Raw genomic sequence first — 10,039 nt, 5'->3', positions numbered from 1 at the left:
TGTTATTTTAAAAATATTTGTCTCTAGTTTTAGTGAAAGGATATTTTTAAAATCAATAAAATAGAAGCAAAACTATTCCAATTTAACCCTTTTTATTATTATAAAACAGAATAGTTGTTGCAAAAATTCATCCAATGGTTATGTTAAATACTACAAATTTTTAGAAAAGTAACAGTGGAAGAATCATATTATTTCACTTGTTAAATCTTTTTACAAAAATCATTTAAAATCAAGTTTTAAATAAAAATAAAAAGGGCTACAGCCCCTCGCCTAGCTTGGCCTGGCACTGGGCCAGCACAGTGGCCAGCCAACCAGCCTGCCCAGGCGCGCGCGCCGTCACGTTTGAACCTGACGAACGGGACCCTGCGGTTAGTGGCTGCGGGCAGTGAAGGAGAGAGAGATGGGCCACCGACAGGTGGGGCACACCAGTCGGGGTCGTCTCCTACCTCTAGCCACAGAGGAGGAGGAGCACGCCGACGTGGCTACCGGTGTCCTCGGGCCCTAACGACGATAGGAATGGATCCGGCTCGTCGTCGCCTACCTACTAGTGGTCGAGTCGACGGTGGAGGGGCTCTGGTTCACCGACGACGAGGTAGCCGGGGTGGAGGGGTTTCGGGTGAAGGTGCAGGTGGTAGCTATGGGAACAGAATCGCTTGGGGAAGAGGGGGGAAAGCTTCCTGGTGTCATGGGGAGTGCTTTAGTGGGCAGAGGGACGCGAGAGCCGACGTGTAGCCGGAGATCGAATGGAGCTCCGAGGAAGAGGGGCCTTGGTCGATCTCCAGGACCGGTGCTTTGCTTGCTCAGTGGGGTGGCTAGGGAGGTGATTGAGGTCTTGGTGAGGTGGAGCGAGGGGTTCTGGAGCGAGGGTAGGGGCTATTTATAGGCCCGCAACGGTGAGCCGACTCGGGAGCGTCGGTGATCTACCGTGGCGTGCATGGGGGTGTAGAGAGAGTCTGGGGTCGAAACCACGGTCTCAGGACGTGGTTTTGGACCTCCAGGTCTCACTGCGAGAGTGCAGGAGAGAGGAGAGGCGAGCTATCATGGTCGCACTCTTCTGGCGCTTCCGGTGCGCGCGGGCACGCGTCGCACCGGCTCTTAGCGCGGGTAAGGAGGGGCCCTGAGGGCTTCCTGATGCAGAGCGGTTGTCGGGGGAGAGGAGAGACACCGCATGGAGGCTGGAATTGGCCGAGGGAGTCGACCCCACCTCGGTTGCTCTCTATAGCGCGCCCAGAGCACAGCTTTGGCATGCCACGGCATGCTGGCGGGCTCTCGGGTGCCTTGGACGTGCGTAGCATGTCCTGGGCATTGGCTTGGAGATGCCTAGCCGTTGGAGTCCTGTGGGAGCCTCAGCTGGTCAAAGAGAGACAAGGAAACAGGTGATGTCAGCCTTTGGCTGAAGCTTAAATTGGAGATTTTGGTTTATCTACTTTGAACCAGAGAGGGGCCACTAACTGGAGGTAGGCATTGATGTCAACCACCTAATCTATGAGTTTGGGAGAAATGGATTGGGTTTAGCTAAGGTTAGGAGGGGTTTTACTCAACTGTGAGAAGGTGCTCGACTGTGTTTTGGGGTGGTTGCACCCCACCACTGGCTATGCAACTTAACAAGATTGGGTTTGGTGCTAAAACAAGGGGTTTCATCAAGTTTGAGCTCCATTGGACAAATTTAGCTTTGTAAACTTGAAAACATCACAAAATGACCAGATATGTTCCTTCCAAAGAGAGTGTGGGCAAATCAAGTCTCACAAATCCAATTTTTGGCATGGAGTCCTCATTTGAGGTATTAGGCACTCCTCCAAAGTTTCAGCTCCATTGGATAAACTTTGCTATGTAGAGTTGCTCTAACTTCACACTGGACATAAGGGGTTTTGCAATTATTTGGGGACCTTAACTACCTTGGATCAAGTTGAATTTTTATATGGGCACCAAATATGGCTTACGAATACCATTGGATGTTTCTAGGAATTTATTGAGAATATTTCCTTCGGAAATATTTCAAAAGGTCAAGACAGACAGAAAGGGTTTTCAGGGTTTAACTCAAATAATAATAATTTAAATAGGGGTGAAAAATCTTATCTATGGAAAATATATGTCCTTCTGAGTATCTCCAAATTTTCTCATATTTTCTCAAGGCACAAAAGTATTTTTCCATATAGGAATAGCATTTCTGGCCTCAGAAATGGACATGCAATTAAAATAGGAAAATAATTCATAAAATAATTATTTTACGATTTTGGTGAACTAAAATGGTGCTAGGACCAGATCACCAACAAGGACTTGTAGTGCAACCCAAAGCAGGATTTTGAATTATCCAAAAATAAGAAAAAGGATTTTGAAAATAATGAGGTTATGAGAAATGTGTTTTTTGATATCACACACTCAAGCATTCAAGCATACAATGGCAATGGCACTAACAACATTAGTTTTGATTTTTTTAATAAACTCAGCTTTTTGAATTACAGAAAAAGTGATAGTGAAAACAGGGTGTGACAGACCTATCCCCCTTACATGAATCTCGTCCCCGGGATTCCTAAGCTAGGTGCTAAAAAGGTATGGACACTCAGATCGAAGATAGTCTTCACGCTCCCATGTTGCCTCTGCTTCGGTGTGGTTACTCCACTGAACCTTGAAATACTTAATGGTGCGGCTTCTGGTGCAACGCTCTGCTTCATCCAGGATGTAGATCAGCCTCTCACGATAAGTGAGATCTGGCCGAAGGTCGATGGCCTGATGGTCAATGTCCTTATAAGGATCTGGATGGTCTGACGCTTGAAGACACTTCCCAAGTTGTGACACATGGAAGACGTTGTGCACACCCGAAAGTTCTAGAGGTAGCTCCAACTGGTAAGCAACTTCTCCACACCTTGCCGTGATCTTAAAAGGTCCAATGAACCTTGGCGCAAGTTTCCCCTTGACGTGGAAACACTTGGTTCCCTTGAGAAGTGTGACACGGAGGTACACTTGGTCTCCAGGAACGAACTCCACTTCTCTATAGTGAGAATCCGCATAGCCCTTCTGTCGCGACTTGACTACCTTTAGGTTTTCTCGGACAAGCTGCACCTTATCTTGTGCTTCTTGCAAAACTTCCAGCCCGAAAATCAACCCTTCACCAGTTTCGGACCAGTTGAGCGGGGTGCGGCAATTTCGTTCGTACAACACTTGAAATGGTGCCATATGGAGACTGGACTGGTAGCTGTTGTTGTATGAGAAGTCAGCGAACGATAGACAATCTTCCCACTTGGCACCATGCGCCAAGACACGGGCATGGAGCATATCTTCGAGTATCTGATTTACTCTTTCCGTCTGTCCGCCCGTTTGCGGGTGGAAAGCGGTGCTGAAGGAGAGCTTGGTTCCGAGGGCTTCTTGGAACTTCTTCCAGAATCTTGAGGTGAACTGCGTGCCTCGGTCAGATACAATCTGCTTGGGAACTCTGTGGAGGCTCACAATACGCTCAATGTAGAGGCTAGCCAACTTGTCGCCCCCATGGGTGGTGCTGACCGGGTTGAAGTGAGACACGTTGGTCAGATGTTCGAGGATGACCCATAAACTACAGGAATTAGAGACTTTGTCGTCTGCCATGGCAGACGGCAGAGGGGAGCACCCCGGACGGCAAAGCCTTTGTCGTCTGTCAGCAGACGACAAACTAGACGGCAAAAAAAATCCAGTGAAGGGGTTCTTTGCCGTCTCCCTTGGTCCTACAAACGGCAAAGAACCTTTGCCATGGGGGGGGCATACGACAAAGAACATGGGACGACAGATCCACGGGGCACCTCCGTCAAGTGTTAACGGTAGCCTGCTGGGCTCACCGACCCTTTGCCGTCTGCCCTTGTACCCTTTTCCATGTTCCCTTGCCCCCTTTGCTGTCTGCCGGGAGCATGCACTTTGCCGTTTGCGGTGGGGCGGCCCTTTGCCGTCTGCTGGCAGATGGCAGAGGGCTTTGCCATCTGCTGGCATATGGCAAAGAGCGTGTATTGCTCCTTTTTTGTGTGTTTTCTTTTATTCCGCTACATTTTCATAGTATATATATATATATATATATGTATATATATAGTTTCAGACATCTTCAACACATATATATCACAACATATCTATTTCCAACATCATCATGAAATAGTTAACAAGGTAGAGAACACATAGGCCAGCACAATACGTAGTTTCACATAGTTCATCCATATATGTACATACATAAGTTTTACATTGTTCGTCAATACAAATGAGAAAACTAAACACTAATAGTACATCAATGCCAGCTTCCATGAAATGAAACAAATCAGCAAAACGAGAGTAATTAAGAAAGTTAGAAGAAGTAGAAGAAAAAAAAGACTAAAAGAATAAGAAGTAAAAGAAGAAGAAGTAGAAGGTGCCAGAATGACCTTAACAATCCTATCAGGGAAGTTCTCCGCAAGATCTTCAATGCTCGTTCCTCCCTCGGCACAAGCTATAATGAGCTGGGAAAAAAATAAGAACCTTAGCAATCAGCCCTAGAAAAAAAACTCACAAAGCAGGAGTCTCTGCAATTCAAACAGGGGAGAATGGACACTACGTAGCTACACGTTTGATTGATAATGTAGATTTTCAGCCTTACTAGCAATTCAAACCTGTTTTAAGAATATTTTGTAAAAAATAGTTTTTACTAAGAATCTGTCAAGAAATCACTTGTAGAAAATTCTGTTTGGATTTCAGAGCCTTAAACAACGCATGTAGAGAACCATGTTTGCCTACCTTTACGAAAAAAACTAGATGGATGTGATTCTGTTTGCATGCCGGGGCACACTGGATAAATATGCGAGCTAGAAACTAGGAAGTGGGTTGTTGAGGTTAGAATAAACGCGATTATACAAAAACGACTAATAGTCGTTTTACTAAAAGCTCAGTTTTTCAATGTTACGAGAACCAGTTTTGGATATCTTTGGGTTAGTTAGAGAAAACCACACAAAGTTTTAGTTTGTTATGTTCTTAGAAAAGTTTAAGAAAAACTAGATCTCCAAATACTCGTTAACCAAACAACCCCTGTACATGCTACTGCCTGCATAAGGTGGCCAACATAATTTATATCATTTGGTTGACCCAATCAAACTAGTAGCCAGATGGCTCATCCTGCTGCGCCATATGGTTTGTATTGATTTCTAACTGAACAATTCAAAAAAGCCTAGTGAGTGCCTGATACATCAGCACAATAAACCGAAATGGATACTAAATTCCAAGTAATCCTTACCAATTAATGTTCATATTGGAGAAAGCTGGACTGACGTAATACTATTTAGATCAAATTCTCTCTCTCTTAAGGCTACCATGCCAAGCATCCTTGGAACCATCTCTGGTTGCGAGTATATCTAAGCTAACAAATTCATTACACTGAAATAGAAACTAAATGTTGACATATTAGTTTCAAAAGACGAAAGAACAGGCGTAAATTTGGTCAAGTAATCTTTTGCTTATGCTCAACTTTACGCTAATGTATGTTTGCCACACGACCCGAGATTGAAGTAATGCCTGCTTGTAAATGGGCTTTTGTCATCTAGGTCAAGAAATATATCCTATAACGACATCACAACTGAGTTCATCATTTCATCATTTAGTCTAACTAAAGAAGCAGAAGTAGGGATCAGGGCCTCTACAACTACAACACGGACATCATCTGCTGGTTCTTCTTTTCCTTCTTGTTTTTCTTTTTCCTTTCTCATTATTTTCCTTCTTCTTTTCTATTTTTATACTAACCTAATTAAATATAACCTAACAAACTAATTACCATGAACCTAAACATGACAAAACAGAAAAAACAAAAAAAGCAGAAAAAAAAATTACCTAGGGGAGGGGCAGCGCTGGCATGGGCATGGGGAGGCGTAGGGAGGGGAGGCCGCAGGGGACGGAGGGCATGGGGGAGGCGAGGAGCACAGGGGGGGGATGGTTGGATCCGTCCTAGGGCAGGGGCGTCGAGTAGCCGCGGAGGGGCGACCGTGTGGGAGGGAGGCCACGTGGGAGGGAAGCGGTGCAGGCAGGGGGCGGGTGGATCCGACCTGGGGGAGGGGGCACCGAGCGGCGCAGGGAGGGGGTGGCCACGGGGGAGGTAAGTGTGCGGGGGAGGGGCAGCGTAGGGAGGTGGGGCGTTGCAGAGTGGGGAGGGGGCGATGCAGGGAGGGGGCGTCGCGGGGGAGAGCGGTGCGGTGGTACAACCAGGTGGTGGCGATGCCGGGTGGGGGAGGCCCCGGTGTATCAGGCCTGGGAGAGGGGGCGGCAAGCTGGAACCGGCGTGCGGGAGGAGGGCGGCGAGGTGGGGGCGGCGTCGGGTGGGGGCGGCATGCTGGTGCACGGCGGGGCGGCGCGGTGGTGGGAGGTGGCGGTGCGATGGTGGGGAGCTGCGTGCGCGGGGTGTGAGGGAGAGGCACAGAGGGATAGTGGGTGGGGTAGAGTTTTTTTGTGGCGGGTTAGGGGAAACCTAACCCCGTTAGTGGGGTTGGTGGGGCGCCGTCCCCTTTGCCGTCCTCGTGCTCCCAGGCATACGACAAAGGAGTTTTTGGCAGATGGCAAAGATCCGACAGATGGCAAACGTAATGGCTACAACTGTTGTTTTTCTTTGCCGTCTGCATGGGTCATCTTTGCCATCAGCCATGTCCTTGCCATAAGCTTGGTCCATCTTTGCCGTCCGCCAGCTGACGACAAACAAGCGACTAATGGCAAAGCACTTCTTTCTCATCTGTCAGCTCTTTGCCGTCTATTTTTTGGTAGCTGACGGCAAAGAGCTTCTTTGCCGTCAGCCAGCAGACGGCAAAGAGCTGGCAGATGGCAACTTCTCTGATTCCAGTAGTAATATAGAGTCATGGCCTTTGCTAGACCTGGGTAAGCCGGTGACGAAGTCCATGCCTACTTTGTCCCACTTCCATTCTGGCACTTGGAGAGGTTGTAGCAGCCCAGCAGGTCACTGATGTTCAGCCTTGACTCGCTCGCACACGTCGCACTTGGCAACATAAGATGCTATTTCTCTCTTCATGACATGCCACCAGAATCTTTCTCGGAGATCTTGATACATCTTGGTACCACTGGGGTGAATAGAGTAGGGTGTGTCATGTGCTTCCTGCAGGATCAAGTCCTTGAGTTCTGCCTTGTTGGGTACGCATAAACGTTTCCCAAACCACACTATTACTTGCTCATCCACTGAGAATTCTGGGGCCTTGCCTTCCTGGATCTTCTTCTTGATGCCTTCAATGCTCTTATGCCTCTTCTGGGCTTCCTTGATATCGTCAGCCACCGTTGGTTTGACCTCGAGGTTAGCCAGGAATCCTGGTTCCACTAGCTCCAACCCGAATCTCTTCATTTCTTCATATAAGGCAGGTGGCCTTTCCTTGAGCATAACGTTCAAGGTGCTGGCCTTCCTTCTTAAAGCATCAGCCACTATATTGGCCTTAACGGGGTGGTATTTAATGCTGATGTCGTAGTCTTTGATTAACTCCAACCATCTTCGTTGCCTCATATTCAATTCCCTTTGAGTAAATATATACTTCAGACTTTTGTGGTTAGTGTATATTTCACATCATTTCCCCTGAAGGTAATGTCGCCATGTCTTTAGAGCATGCACTACTGCTGCCAACTCGAGATCATGGGTGGCATAATTCTCCTCATGCGGGCGTAGTTGCCGTGATAGATACGCCACGACCCTGCCGTCTTGCATTAGGACTCCACCAAGCCCGGTTCTAGAGGCATCACAATATACCACAACTCCTTGCTGATATCTGGAGTAGCCAATACCAGGGTGGTAGTCAACCTCTTCTTCAACTCCTCGAAGCTTGCTTCACACTCCAGCGTCCATTCGAACTTCTTTCCTTTCTTCAAGAGCTGAGTCATGGGTCGAGCGATGCGGGAGAATCCTTCTACGAACTTGCGATAATATCCCGCGAGTCCGAGGAAGCTCCTGACTTCCTTCACAATTGGCGACTCCCAGTTGGTTACCGTAGTAATCTTGGATGGATCGACCGCCAATCCACTTGCCGTCATGGTATGACCCAAGAATCCAACTTCGTTCATCCAAAATTGGCATTTTCTGAATTTGGCATAAAGTTGGTGCTCTCGCAGCTTCTCCAACACTAACCTCAAGTGCTCCTCATTCTCTTCTTCGGACTTGGAGAAGATTAATATGTCATCAATAAATACGACGACAAACTTATCCAGGTATTCCATGAAGACCTTGTTCATGAGGTACATGAAGTAAGATGGGGCATTTGTCAACCTGAAAGACATGACAGTGCACTCGTATAGACCGTATCGGGTCACGAACGCAGTCTTGGTTATGTCTTCAGGTCGGATCTTCAGCTGGTAATATCCAGATCGGTGATCGATCTTGGAAAATACATTGGCTCCATTTAACTGGTCAAACAAGTCTTCAATCTTGGGGAGTGGGTACTTGTTCTTGATCATGACCTCATTAAGGGAACGGTAATCGACGCAGAGTCTGATAGTCCCATCCTTCTTAGACACGAACAAAACAGGTGATCCCCAAGGTGATGCACTCGGACAAATGAATCCTTTCCTTAGTTGCTCATCCAGCTGCTTCTTCAGCTTTGCTAGCTCTTTGGATCCCATCCTATAAGGATTCTTATAGATAGGCCTCGATACGGGCATGAGATCAATGATGAACTCAATGTATCGGTCGGGAGGCATCCCTGGTAGCTCATTAGGAAAGACGTCCGGGTACTCGCAGACTATCGGAACTCGGTCCAACTCTTCTCCCGACGGGCTATTAACATGCGGTACATGAGTGGATACTGGCTTAGAGACATACTTGACTTTGACCCCTTGGTCGCTTGTCATGGTGATAGCCCTGTTGGCACAGTCCAAGATGCTCTGGTGTCTGGCCAACCAATCCATACCGAGAATTACTTCTAGCCCTTGTGACTTAATGACGATGAGATCTGCTGAGAAGCTTATCCCGTTGATAACAATCCTGACTCCTCTACACCCTAGGTTGGTCCTTAACACTGCTCCCGGGGTATGTACCGCTATTTGTCTGTTAAGTAGGGTAGGCTTCAACCCACACTTTTCCGCAAACCTTTGAGTAACAAAAGAATGTGAAGCACCACAATCAAACAATATTGTTGCTGGGGTGGAGTTGACGAGGAACATACCCAGAATGCAGTCCGGGTCTTCGTGTGCCTCTTCTGCGGAGATGTGATTAATACGTCCCCTGCTGTGATACTATTGATTGCAGGGAGCTTGGTTCTTGCCTGGTGCTCCTTGACATTGATTTGGCACATTGGGGCGCGGTGCATTGGGCTTCTTGTTGGGACACTGCCTAGAATAGTGCCCAGTCTGTCCACATCCAAAACAGGTAACTTGTGCTTGAAGGCTGGTCTTGCCTCCACTGTTGTTCGGTGGGTTGAATGCTGGCTTGGTGTTGACTTGTTGCTGAGGTTGGTAGTTCTGGCAAAATTTTGGAGCCTTGTACTGCTTCTGTTAATAACTGGGTCATGCTGGAGCTAACTACCATGGGCGTGGCATCGGATTACTAGGTCCTCCACTACCCATCAGCTTGCGCTTACGGGTGTCGTCCATTGCACAACACTTATCTTCCAACGTAAGGGCCTTATTAACCAGATCGCTGAAGGTCCGGCATTCACAAACAACCAGTTGATACTGGAGTGACTACTGCAGTCCTTCCATAATGCATTCCACTTTAGCAGCCTCAGTGTTGACGTCATCTTGTGCATATCTTGACAGGAGGTTGAATTTCTGCAAATACTCCTCGACGGATCCACTACCTTGCCTTAATGCTCAGAATTCTCGCTTCTTAATGGTCATCATTCCAGGAAGAATGTGAGCAGCACGGAATCCTTCCTTGAACATTTCCCAAGTGATGACTCGTCCTGCTCGCATGATCTGGAACCCATCCCACCAAGCTCTGGCCGTGCCTCCGAGACAGTGAGAACATAAAGGACTTTCTCACGATCATTAGTGCATTTGACAAGCGCGAGGAGGTCTTCGATAGTACGGATCGAGTCATTAGCATCCAATGCTTCAGTCGTCTCCATGAATATGGGTGGTGTAGTCC

The sequence above is a fragment of the Hordeum vulgare genome, chromosome 6H (assembly GCF_904849725.1).
Source record: "Hordeum vulgare subsp. vulgare chromosome 6H, MorexV3_pseudomolecules_assembly, whole genome shotgun sequence".
NCBI classification, from domain to species: domain Eukaryota; kingdom Viridiplantae; phylum Streptophyta; class Magnoliopsida; order Poales; family Poaceae; genus Hordeum; species Hordeum vulgare.
This window is presented reverse-complemented; position numbering follows the sequence as displayed.